This window comes from Mus pahari, chromosome 21, assembly GCF_900095145.1.
Source record: "Mus pahari chromosome 21, PAHARI_EIJ_v1.1, whole genome shotgun sequence".
Classification (NCBI taxonomy): domain Eukaryota; kingdom Metazoa; phylum Chordata; class Mammalia; order Rodentia; family Muridae; genus Mus; species Mus pahari.
Genome location: NC_034610.1, coordinates 13,093,124 through 13,107,098, shown reverse-complemented (window position 1 = coordinate 13,107,098; position 13,975 = coordinate 13,093,124).

The window sequence follows — 13,975 nt, the reverse complement described above, 5'->3', positions numbered from 1 at the left end:
TTCTAACTCAGAAATTATGAAATATTAATTTGAACTGAGTAGTATTAACAGTTTAAGGATGTAGCAAGAGAAAAATGGAGTCTGCTAAAGTCTAATATATTTATGTTTTAAAGTGTATTATTTTATAGTTATACTTTAAGGCATTATATCAAGTTCTTTTTATTTTCAGAATATAATTTTCAACTACCATCAGTAAGTGTAAAATTGTGTGCCATGGTAAACATGTTCAAATTTTAAACGTGACAAGTGGACTTCATGCAAATTGGCAAACGTTCTGGTACTAAAAGTTGTATTTGTTTATCTTTTACTTAACCTATTCAGTACTGAATCCTCTGCCAAGAGGGTCTCTTGAGAAGACTGGGTCCTCTTGCCCTGATGTCTACAGTCTGTGACATGAGTGTTTTAAAGGGCTTCATATGAACTATGGTATTATAGTGTATCTAAGCATTCATTACAGGGTAATAAAATTATGTTTATGTACTAAAGCTGATCAGAAAAATAGGCAGAAAAATTGATGGCGTTCTTTAGATTTTAACTAAATGGAGCAGCTTCTTTTAATACAAATTGTATAGTAAGGATGCAACACTAATCTAATGTGTTTTCAGTTTAAATTGTTATTTTTATTTTTTTTATTTTTTTGGTTTTTCGAGACAGGGTTTCTCTGTGTAGCTCTGGCTGTCCTGGAACTCACTTTGTAGAACAGGTTGGCCTCGAACTCAGAAATCCGCCTACCTCTGCCTCCCAGTTATGTATTTTTTAATTATCAAGAAAAAGATACAGTTTTGTACATTTGAAGATTTTTTCAACAGCTTTAATCTGTATTGTCTTAATGTGGAACTTTAACACCCTTACCAAAAATGAAAGTTGGTANTAGCAGCCTTCTAGCACACTTTTTAAAGTAAATAATGGTAGCCTAAAACTTAATATTTTTATAAAATATTGTAATATTGTTTTATGAATTATTAAAATAAAATTCTTTGTTGAATGCATCTATGTATTTTTTCTGTTGCTGTTTGTATTTCCTTAACTTTGTAAATATTGACATATTCTGAATTTATTCTTCCATTAGGGGAAAAATGTTCAGTTAGAACATCCTTGGAAATCCTTAACAGAGTTAAAATCATATCTTCTTACATTTAGAATACTATTGAATTTATTTCACTTGATTAATTTCTTGTGTCTAGTAAATGATNTGTTCTAAAATTGTATCAGCAAATACAGTTACTGTATCACATAGAGAAACCTTGGTATTTTGAGTGAAACTGTTTAAGATATTTAGGCAGTATGAAGGATGTAAAGTAGAGCAGCCACTCTAGACTATTAGGAATTTACACACACATCTCTATGTGTTCTACAATTCTCTTTCAAAGGCTTAATGAAAATAAAAATTTAAATGTCAAGTCAAAAGCNCTTATAATATTCGGTACTATAATTGTGTTGATTACTTTTTATTACTACTTCAATTAAGATTTTCCCCTTTTCATGATTTCTTAAAAAAAACATTTCCGAATAATAGTAAATCAGCACAATGCTTTCTTCAGTGAGTTATTTATGTAGTATATTGACAATCCTATGGCATACATACTTCTTTGTTTTTTGTGTCTTTTTTTTTTTTTTTTTTTTTTTTTTTTGTTCTTGCCGCGACAAGTATGTACCACATAAATTCTTCTTTATATATGAACATATTCCAATAAGCTTTTTTAGTGTATTTCCATATTGCCTTTTTTTTTTTTTTTTTTTTTTTTTTTTATGGTTTTTCGGGACAGGGTTTCTCTGTATAGCCTTGGCTGTCCTAAGTCCTGGAGCTCACTTTGTAGACCAGGCTGGTCTCGGACTCAGAAATCCTCCTGCCTCTGCCTCCTGAGTGCTGGGATTAGAGGTGTGCACCACCACGTATGGCTGGCATACATACTTCTGGTCCCAACATTTGAAAGGAAGAGACAGGCAAATCTTATCTCCAGGACAGCCTGGTCTACACAGACAGTTCCAGTCCAGCTAGGGCTACACAGAGAGCCCCTGTCTCAAAAAACAATTTTTTTTTCTATTTTGCTGATTAGTTTTTAATATTATATGTACATGGTTGACATTTAAGTTGTACATCTTTATTGTGTCAAGTATATTCTGTTTTATTCTTAGAAAGTATTTGTCACAATATTAAAAATTCATATAACCTAAAAAAAAAAAAAAAAAAAAAAANAAAATACCTGTTCCTTCCCATGGCAAGGAGAAGCCTGCCTGCTTGCCTGCTTTTCCTGCTTTCTCTACAGCTTCTTTGTCCCTCATTCTCTCTGCATGTTGCCTAGTGCTCTCTTAATTTCTAAGTTCTCTTTTCATTTCTCTGTTATTTTTACTCTCTTGTTCTTTTCCTTCCTCCTCCCAATGGTGTGCTCTCTTCCTGTTCTGACATAATAATGCCATGCAATATAATCTTTTTTAGTTTTTTCTACCTATTCTAGGGATTTTCTAAGCATGTTTTTTTTTAACCATAATGAAATCTTTTTTTATTATTATTTTCTTTTTTAAACAAACATATTCACATCAATATTATATTGAATAAGTAACTTACAATGGAGACATTTACATATGTTCCCATTAAGACCAGTTATCTAGCTAACACCCATTATCTGTCAATAGCTCTACAGAGTCATTGAGAGTTAAAAACCATAATTCTTATGACTAAGTTGTCATAGATGTTTTGAGTAGATAAACTCAGTCGAAATGTTATCTTTTGTCCTAGTATCTACAATAAATCATTCAGTTCCTTTTTATGACCTTTGGTTAATTGTTTTACAACCTCTTGGAATGTGTTCTAAGTTGTAAATGTCTGTTTGTTTTTGTTTTTTTTTTTTTTTTTTTAATCTCAGAAGCAATTAACTTGTGACACTTAAATACTGGCAGAGATCTAATTGCAGTTTAGGGTTTTAATAGCAGTCTTACTATAAAGGGCGTAGTAATTACTAGTATAATTTTATGAATTCTTATAGGATCATCATTAACAATTAAGAAATCACCTTCTGGTCTGAGCCTGTGCCCTGAACAGACGTTGGGAACTAGCTCTGCACCCAGTCCTACAACACCCAGAGAAATATCAACTTCCAGGTTCTCTAACATGCCCAGGATCACAGGTGAGGAGGCCACAACATCTAACACCATATCTGGAGTAACTGGAACCCCTGGGATCCAGGGACACAGTAACCCTCGCCCTGCAAATGGCATGCGTTTCCTTCTGTTAGAACCTGCACCTGGAGCAGACTTGGGGTCCTGGCTCCACCTACTCTTAAAACATCCAGAGGGAGTCAGACCCCCAGGTGCTCTGAAGTGCCCAGGATCATAGGATCACAGGACCGCAGGACCACAGGATCACAGAGGAAGCTTGATGCCCAAGAGATCTGACATACCCAGAAAAACTAGAGCTCTGAAAGACTCAAGGACACAGCTGAGGCTGCAACAGCCTGCATAACTAGAACCCCCACAGAAACCAGTGAAACATAAACCCTCGCCCAGCCAGAGGCATGGGTTCCTTCCATCTTGCACCAATCACTGGAGCAAAGCGAGGGCTCTAGATGCCCACTCACCCTTGCAATATCTGGAGAAAGCTTGAATCCCAGGAGCTCTGACACAACCAGACCTCAAGAGCTCAGACACACCAGGATTTCAGAATCACAGAGGCAGCTTGACTCCCAGAAGCTCTGATACTCCCAGGATCTTAGGATCCCAGAAACACAGGATCACAGAGACAGCTGGATTCTGAGGAGTTCTGACACAACAAGGATCACAGGAGGAATAGGCTCCAGTCAGACACAGCAAGGACAGGTAGCATTAGAGATAGCCATATGGTGAGAGGCAAGTGCAAGAACATAAGCAGTGGAAACCAAGGTTACTTGGCATTAATAGAACCCAGTTCTCCCACCATAGCAAGTCCTGGATATTATATCATACTGGAAAAGCAAGATTCAGATTTAAAATCACTTCTCATGATGCTGATGGTGGACTTTAGGAAGGACATAAATAATTCCCTTAAAGAAATACAGGAGAATACAGGCAAACAGGTAGAAGCCCTTAAAGAGAAACCACAAAAATCCCTTAAAAAAATTACAGGAAAACACAACTAAACAGGTGAAGGAATTGAACAAAACCATCCTGGATCTAAAAAACAAACTCTGGAGACAGAAAACTTAGAAAAGAGATCAGGAGTTATAGATGCAAACATCATCAACAGAATATAAGAGATAGAAGAGAGAATTTCAGGTGCAGATGCCATAGAAAATATTGACACAACATTAAAACAATGTGAATGCAATAGAGACTAACCCAAAACATCCGGAAAATCCAGAACACAATGAGAAGACCAAACCTAAGGATAATAGGAATAGAAGAGAGCAAAGATTCCCAACTTAAAGGGCCAGTAAATTTCTTCAACAAAATTATAGAAGAAAACTTCTCTAACCTAAAGAAAGAGATGCCCATAAACATACAAGAAACCTACAAAACTCCAAATAGATTAGACCAAAAAAGAAATTCCTCCCATCACATAATAATCAAAACACCAAATGCATCAAACAAAGAAAGAATATTAAAAGCAGTAAGGGAAAAAGGTCAAGTAACATATCAAGGCAGACCTATCAGAATTACACCAGACTTCTCACCAGAGACTATAAAAGCCAGAAGATCCAGAGAAGATGTCATGCAGACCCTAAGAGAACACAAATGCCAGCCCAGGCTACTGTTCCCAGCAAAACTCCCAATTAACATAGATGGAGAAACCAAGGGATTCCACAACAAAAACAAATTTACACATTATCTTTCCACAAATCCAACCCTACAAAGGATAATAGATGGAAAATTCCAACCAAAGGAGGGAAACTACACCCTAGAAAAAGCAAGAAAATAATCTTCCAACAAACCCAAAGGAAGATAACCACCACCACCACCACCACCACCACCAACAACAACAACAAAAAGCCCAGGAGAAGATGGGTTTAGTCAGAATTCTATCAGACCTTCAAAGAAGACCTGGTACCAATACTTTTCAAACTATTCTACAAAATAGAAACAGAAGGAACACTACCCAATTTGTTCTATGAAGCCACAATTACACTTATACCTAACTACACAAAGACCCAACAAAGAAATAGAACTTTTGACGAATTTCCAGCTATTGGATGGAACACAGGGCCCCTAATGGAGGAGCTAGAGAAAGTACCCAAGAAGCTGAAGGGGTCTGCAACCCTATAGGTGGAACAACAATATGAACTAAAAAGTACCCCCAGAGCTCGTGTCTCTAGTTGCATATGTAGCAGAAGATGGCCTATTCGGCCATCATTGGGAAGAGAGGCCCCTTGGTCTTGTAAACTTTATATGANCCAGCACAGGGGAAGGCTGGGGCCAAGAAGTGGGAGTGGGTGGGTAGGGGAGGGGCGTATAGGGGACATTCGGGATAGCATTTGAAATGTAAATAAAGAAAATATCTAAAAAAAAAAAAAAGACCAATTTCCCTTATTCAAAATACTCAATGAAATTCTTGCAAACCAAATCTAAGAACACATCAAAACAATCATCTATCATGATCAAGTTGGCTTCATCCTTGAGATGCCAGGATGGTTCAATATACTAAAATTCATAAGCATAATCCACTATATAAACAAACTCAAAGAAAAAACCCACAGGATCATCTCATTAGATGCTGAGGAAGCAGTTGGCAAAATTCTACAGCCCTTCATGGTAACAGTTTTGGAAAGATCAGGAATTCAAGGCCTATAGCTAAAGTTAGTGAAAGCAATATACTGCAAACCAGTACCCAACATCAAACTAAATGGAGAGAAACTTGAAGATATCCCACTAAAATCAGGGACTAGACAAGGCTGCCTATTCAATATAGTTCTCGAATTCCTAGCCAGAGAAATTAGGCACCAAAAGGAGGTCAAAGGGATATGAACTGGAAAGGAAGAAGTAAAAATATCACTATTTGCAGATGGTATAATCCTATACTTAAGTGACCCAAAAAATCCCACCAGACTACTCTTAAACCTGATAAACAAATTTAGCAAAGTGACTGGATATAAAATTAACTCAAACAAATAATTAGTCTTCCTGTACTCAAAGGATTAAACTGGCTGAGAAAGAAATTAGGGAAATTCCACAGTTCGCAATAGTCACAAATAATATAAAATATCTTTGTGTGACTTACCAAGCAAGTGTAAGATCTATATGACAAGAATTTCAACTCTCTGAAGAAAGAAATCGAAGATTTCAGAAGATGGAAAGATCTCCCATGTTCATGAATTGGCAGGACTAATATAGTAAAAATGACCATTTTGCTAAAAGCAATCAGAAGATTCAAGGCAATCCACATCAACATTCCAATTCAATTCTTCATAGAGTTAGAAAGAACAATCTGTAAATTCATTGGGAATAACAACAGCAACCCCCCCCCCCCAGGATATAGAAAACTATGCTCAACAGTAAACAAACTTCTGGGGGAATCACCATGCTTGACCTCAAGCTGTATTACAGAGCAATAGTGATTAAAAACTGTATGGCATTGGTACAGAGACAGGCAAGTAGATCAACGGAATAGAATTAAAGACCTAGAAATGAACCCACACACCTATGGTCACTTAATCTTTGACAAAGGACCTAAAGCCATCCAGTGTAAAAAAAGACAGCCTTATCAACAAATGGTGCATGTTCAACTGGTGGTCAGCAAGTAGAAGAATGCAAATTGATCCATTATTATCTCCTTATATGAAGCTCAAATCCATGTGGATCAAGGACCTCCACATAAAACCAGATACACTGCAACTAATTTAAGAGAAAGTGGGGGAAGAACCTCAAACTTATGGGGAAAGAGAAGATTTCATGAACAGAACACCAATGGCTTATGCTCTAAGATCAAAAATTGACAAATGGGACCTCATAAAATTGCAACTGTTCTGTAAGACAAAGGACACTGTCAGGACAAAACAGAACCCACAGATTCAGAAAAGATCTTTACCAACCCTATATCCAATAGAGGGATAATATCCAATATATACAGAGAACTCAGGAAGTTATACTCCAGAGAATCACATAACCCTATAAATAAATGGAGTACAAAGCTAAACAGAATTCTCAACTGAGGAATATCAAATGACCGAGAAGCACCTAAAGAAATGTTCAACATCCTTAGTCATCAAGGAAATGCAAATTAAAACCACCCTGAGATTCCACCCCATACCAGTCAAAATGTCTAAGATCAAAAACTCAGGTGACAGCAGATGTTGGCAAGAATGTGGAGAAAGAGGAACACTCCTCCATTATTGGTGGGATTGTAAGCTGGTACAACTAACCTGGAAATCAGTTTGGCAGTCCGTCAGAAAATTGGACATAGTATTACCTGAGGACCCAGCTATACCATTCCTGGGCATATACCCAAAAGATGCTCCAACATATAACAAGGAAACATGCTCCACTATGTTCATAGCACCTTATTTATAATAACCAGAAGCTGGAAAGTACTCAGATGTCTTTGAACAGAGGAATGGATACAGAAAATGTGGTACATTTACTCAAGAGAGTATTACTCACCTATTAAAAACAATGAGTTCGTGAAATTCTTAGGCAAATGGATGGAACTACAAAATATCCTGAGTGAGGTAACCAAATTACAAAAGAATACCAATGGTAGTCACTCACTGATATGTGGATATTAGTCCAAAAGCTCAGAATACCTAAGATACAATTCACAGACCACATGAAGTTCAATAAGAAGGAACACCAAAGTATGGATGTTTTAGTCCTTCTTAGAAGGGATAACCAAGTACTCATGGGAGGAAATACAGAGACAAAGCAGAGACTGAAGGAAAGACCATCCAGAGACTGTCCCACCTGGGGATCCTTCCCATATACAGTCACTAAACCCAGACACTATTGTGGATGCCATGAAGTGCTTGCTGACATGAGCCAGATGTAGCTGTCTCCTGAGAGGCCCTGTCAGAGTCTGACAAATACAGAGGTGGTTGCTGCAGCTAACCATTGGATTGAGCACAGAGTTCCCAATGGAGGAGTTAGAGAAAGGACTGAAGGGACTGAAGGGGTTTGCAACCCCATATGAGTACAACAATAGCACCAACCAGACCCTCGCTCCCCCCCCCCAACCTCCTGAACTCCCTGGTACTAAACCACCAACCAAAGAATATACATGGAGGGCACAAAGAGTACACATCAGGTGCATATGTAGCAGAGGATAGCCTTGTCAGACATAAATGGGAGGAGAGGCCCTTTGTCCTGGGGAGGCTCGATGCTCGAATATAGGAGAATACCAGGGTAGGGAGGTTGGGAGTGGTGAGTAAATGGGGGAACACCCTCATAGAAGTAGGGGACTGGGATAGGATAGGGGGTGTTTGGGTTGTGTGAAACTGGGGAAGAAGATAACATTTGAAATGTAAATTAAGAAATTATCCAATAAAAATAGAATTAAGAAGTCATACATTTGTCTCTATAATATCACTATAAGAGTACATCTTCATTGATCTGCAGAAATCTGCCTAAAAGAATGGGTTAGTACCTAATGATTATTGTATATATTTAATAATAACAGGAAAGGCATATCAGCTGCAAGAAACATTTGTGGGATGAAGTATCTTTTGGACCTTGTCTCATAGAGCTCACCCACCATAAGCCGTGCAGAAGAGGTGGACCACCTCCAGGAATGCCATGTGCTAGCCTTTGCCTATCTTAGATGACTTCTGACATCTCTCAACAAGGTGAAGATGTAAGGCTGATGAAGTGTGGAGTGTTACAAGGCTAGAAATGCAAGCTCTCCATCACTGTCCATTGAGTCTACTTATACTCTCTCCAAACATTAGGAGGCCTCTCACTGGCCTTGCAACTGCAAAACATCACATGAGTTGTATCACATGACATAACCAGAAATTTTCACTTTACAAATTTATATCAAGTATATGGTTACCTACTGTGACATTTCTGATATTTCATAATGACTAACTATTGGTCAAAGTTTCTGTGTGTTCTTCATATATAAAAACACTATGCATAAATTTAAGGATAGGAAATTAACTTGGATGATATTTAAGAATTGAACCACATATATAGAATCTACCCTAGCCTTTATATTCGTATGATTTGTATCCAGTATGGAGTCTGTGATGATCTTGAACAGTTGAGGCTTTGGGAAAGGACTTATCACATTCTCTCCATATGTAAAGCTTTTGTTTAATATGGATTCTAGAATGCCTTTTAAGGTTTGATAACCTGGAAAAGAGTGCTGTAATCCATACATTTGCATGATTTTTCTGTAGTATGAATTCTTTCATATCTAGTTAGATATAGGCATTTACTGGAACATTTTCTACATTAGTGACATCTGTTAATTTTTTCGCCTGTTAATAATCTTGGAACAAAAGTATTCAAAGCATGAATGAAACATTGTCTACTTGCTTTGAATTTCTCCAGTTTCTCTTCCGTGTGGCCTGCACCATGGTGCATGGTGTTTGAATGAACATTGAAGATTTTATAACAAAATTAGTCCGGCAAAATTTTGTTCCATTATTCTTGATACCATTTCTTTCTTGGTGTTATGATGCTACCGACACTTTTCTGTATTCTTCACACTTGTTTCTGTTGCAGTTTCCTATGATCTTTGCTTTATTATACTGAAAACAATGTAAGACTCCATTAAAGACTTGATAATATTTATTTGTGTAAAACTTCTCTTGTTTCTGGTCAGGCTGATAAAAATAAGAGTAAGTAATTTGATAAACACACATTCTGACATGTAGCAGTTTGGGAATGGTTCTTTTGAAAATGAGTACTTACCTGAGAATTTTTAGGAATTATATCATGATTAGAATAATCCCAGGGGACAAAAAAATGGAACAGAAACTGAAAGAAGGGCCAACTAAGGACTGCCCCACCTGGGAATCCATCATGTGTGGAGACACCAAACCCAACTGTTGCTGTGGTCAACAGGTGCTTGCTGACAGTAACCTAGTGTGATGGTTCCTTGACAGGTCCAGCCAGCAACTGACCAATGTAGATGTGGATGCTTGGAGCCAACCATTAGACTTAGCTCAGGGAACCTGGAGGGAGAACTGGCAGAAGGACTAGAGAAGTGGAGGAGGATTGCAACCCCATTAGAAGAAATAATGTAGGCTGGCCTGACCACCCAGTTCTTCCAAAATCTAGACCACCAACCAAGGAGTGTACCTGGAGTGATCCATGGCTCTAGATACATCTGTAGCAGAGGATGGCCTTGCCTGACAGCAGTAGGAGGGGAGGCCCTTGGTCCTATGGAGGTTTGATGGCCCAGCACAGGGGATGCTGGAGTGGTTGGGCATGAAAGTGTGGATGGGTTGGGGAGCACCCTCATATAGACAAAGGGGAAGGGGCAGAGTGGATGTGGAATGGGCGGGGTTTGGTGGAGGGTGTAACTGGGAAGTGGGATATTATTTGAGATGTAAATGAATGAAATGATTAATAAAAATAAATAGTAAAAATGTCAAAAAAAGAGAGAATAATCCCATGTGTAGTTGCTTTTGTAAGTTTTTCCAAGATGATTACTTTCTTAATTATTTGGTATATGGCTCTTCATTAGGACTTCATTAACTTATTACATGTGTTAAGAAACATTTAAAGTATCAATTAATTCATAAAAATCCTTATTTTGGTCTAAATGACATAACCTATATCATAGTGAAATTAATTGGTGAAGTGTTACACTGACTTTTAGTGGGAGGACATGTCCTGCTTATGAAATTTAGCATACTTTTCTGTCATTGTACCATTCCTTTCTTTAGATAACATTGAAGTACCATTTAATCTCACTCTATACAAAAAAGATTACTGAGAATCAAATGTGTATCACTTTGTAAAGTTTCCAAATATACCTTAGAACATAGTTAGGTCTCTATACTTGATGTGAACACTTTCCCACACAGTTCTCTGAGTATGGACTACTGACTGACACAGAGTGTGCTCTGTGTGGAAAAAAAAGAGATTTGATCTTCATCAGGAGTACAATAAGTAGCTTTTCTAAAAAAATTATTTGCATCATAATACAATTCATATTTTTAATCATCACCAATGTTCCCTGAATTTCCTCATGTGTAACAGATCACTATATGATTTTTAAATATTCCTAATGTATCTTTCTGGAAAGAGTCTTCTATACACTTCTGTGGGAACAATTCTTGGATTTGATTGTGTGATAGACCTTGAATAAATAAAAACAAAAACAAAACTTTGTAGGCTTAGCTGAAAATAATACGAGAAAATGTTATACAAAATGACTCTGATTCTGGGATCTAATCAAGATAATATAATAGAAAGGTTTAGAAGATTTTTGTAAGGAACCAAATGTGTTGTGAATAAATGAATATAAGATGCTTTAGGTATCAGTAACTTTTATTTAGTGGTGTTGTTGGTCTTATTTATCTTGTATAACAAATGATCTTAGACAAGATTGTTGGAATAAAAGTTAAAACTAGATCATACTTTGATCCTGACATAGGATTCAATGTCCTGCCTGTTAGTTTGTGCCACTTCCTGGACAACACCAGGGTTAAGGAGTTCAAACTTGATTTGTTAACTTCCCTACCCTTGAGCAATGTGTTTGTTTCACTTATCTCTAGCTGGGCAACCTAGACTCCTTCTCAACACCATTCCACTCACCAAGACAGTGCTCCCATTCCTTCTCAAATATACACCAGATACTGCTAAGTCAAGTATACCATTATGTCATGGGAATATTATAGGAGTGTCCATCACTAGTGAGGGGCACTAAACCCATACTATCATTTCTTTTCACCCTTATGACCTGCCTTAGGAACATGTGCTCACTTTTATCGTGTAACATTCTTCATACCTCTTTATGGTAGTGAGTACAACCATACACACGAAGATCTCTTGTCTGCTTTAATCCCTATGGGTAGCATGCAGGTGTATATCCACTTCTATTCTATTCTATTCTATTCTATTCTATTCTATTCTATTCTATTCTATTCTATTCTATTCTATTCTATTCTATTCTATTCTATGTAACCCAGTCATCTCTATCCTTCCTTGTCAGATTACATAAATCATTTTCTTTACTTTTATTTTAATTTTATTTATTAATTTGATTATTTTTTACTTATTTACTTTATAGCAAACTCACTGCCCACTTCTGCTTACCCCTCCCAAAATCCTTCCCCTATTGCCCATTCCTGTCCCCTCTGATAGGGTGAGGGCCCTCTGGGTATTCCCTACCTTGTCACTTCAAGTCTCTGTGAAGCTAGGTGCTTCCTCTCCCACTGAGGTTGGACAAGGAAGCCCAGATAGAATAACATATCCCACACACAGAGACAAACGATTTTGGGATAGCCCCCATTCTAGTTGTTTGGAACCCACATGAAGAACAACCTGCACATGCAAAAAATGTGAGGGGAGACCTAGGTCCATTCTGTGTATGTTCTTTGGTTGGTGGTTTAGTCTCTGAGAGCCCAAGGGTCCAGGTTAGTTGACTCTGTTGGTCTTTCTGTGGAGTTCCTATCGCCTTAGGGGCTGCAATCCTCCTTCCTGTTCTTCCATAAGAGTCTTCAGGTCCACCCAATCTTTGGCTGTGGGTGTCTTCATCTGTCTGAGTCAGTTGTTGGGTGGAAAGTCTCAGAGAACAGTCATGCAAGACTCTGCAAGCATAACAGAGTATCATTAATAGTGTCAGGGATTGGTACTTCCCCATGGGATGGTTCTCAAGTTGGGCTGGTTATTGGTTGTCCATTCCCCCAGTCTCTGTTCCATCTCCAATCTCTGCATTTCTTTATTTTTTTCAATTTTTTATTAGATATTTTCTTCATTTACACTTCAAATGCTATGCTGAAACTTCCCTATACATTCCCCCCACCCTGCTCTCCTACCCACCTACTCCCAATTCTTGGCCCTGGCATTCCCCTGGACTAGGGAATATAAAGTTTGCAATACCAAGGGGCCTCTCTTCCCAATGATGGCTGAATACACCATCTTCTGCTACATATGCAGCTAGAGACACGAGCTCTGGGGGTACTGGTTAGTTCATATTGTTGTTCCACTTATAGTGTTGCAGACCCCTTCAGCTCCTTGGGTACTTTCTCTAGCTTCTCCATTTGAGGCCCTGTGTTCAATCCAATAGATGACTGTGAGCATCCACTTGCCATGAACTGGCATAGCCTCACAAGAGACAGCTATATCAGGGTCCTTGCAGCAAAATCTTGCTGGCATATGCAATAGTGTCTGCGTTTGGTGGCTGATTATGGTATGGATCCCCGGGTGGGGCAGTCTCTGGATGGTCCATCCTTTCATCTTAGATCCAAACTTTGTCTCTGTAACTCCTTCCATTGGTATTTTGATCCCTATTCTAAGGAGGAATGAAGTATCCCCTTGTTGGTCTTTCTTCTTGATTTTCTTGTGTTTTGCAAATTGTATCTTGGGTATTCTAAATTTCTGGGCTAATATCCACTTATCAGTGAGTGCATATCAAGTGAATTCTTTTGTGATTGGGTTACCNAACTCATGATGATATCCTCCAGATACATCTATTTGGCNAAGAATTTCATAAATTCATTGTTTTAAATAGCTGAGTGGTACTCCATTGTGTAATTGTACCACATTTTCTGTATCCATTCCTCTGTTGAGCGACATCTGGGTTCTTTCCAGCTTCTGGCTATTATAAATAAGGTTGCCATGAACATAGTGTAGCTTGTGTCCTTGGAACATCTTCTGGATATATGCCCAGGAGAGGTATTGCTGGATATTTTGGTTGTACTATGTCCAATTTTCTGAGGAACCACCAGACTGATTTCCAGAGTGGTTGTACAAGCTTGCAATCCCACTAGCAATTGGAGGAGTGTTCCTCTTTCTCCACATTCTCACCACATCTTCTGACACCTAAACTTTTGATCTTAGCCATTCTGACTGGTGTGAGGTGGAATCTCAGGGTTGTTTTGATTTGCATTTCCTTGAT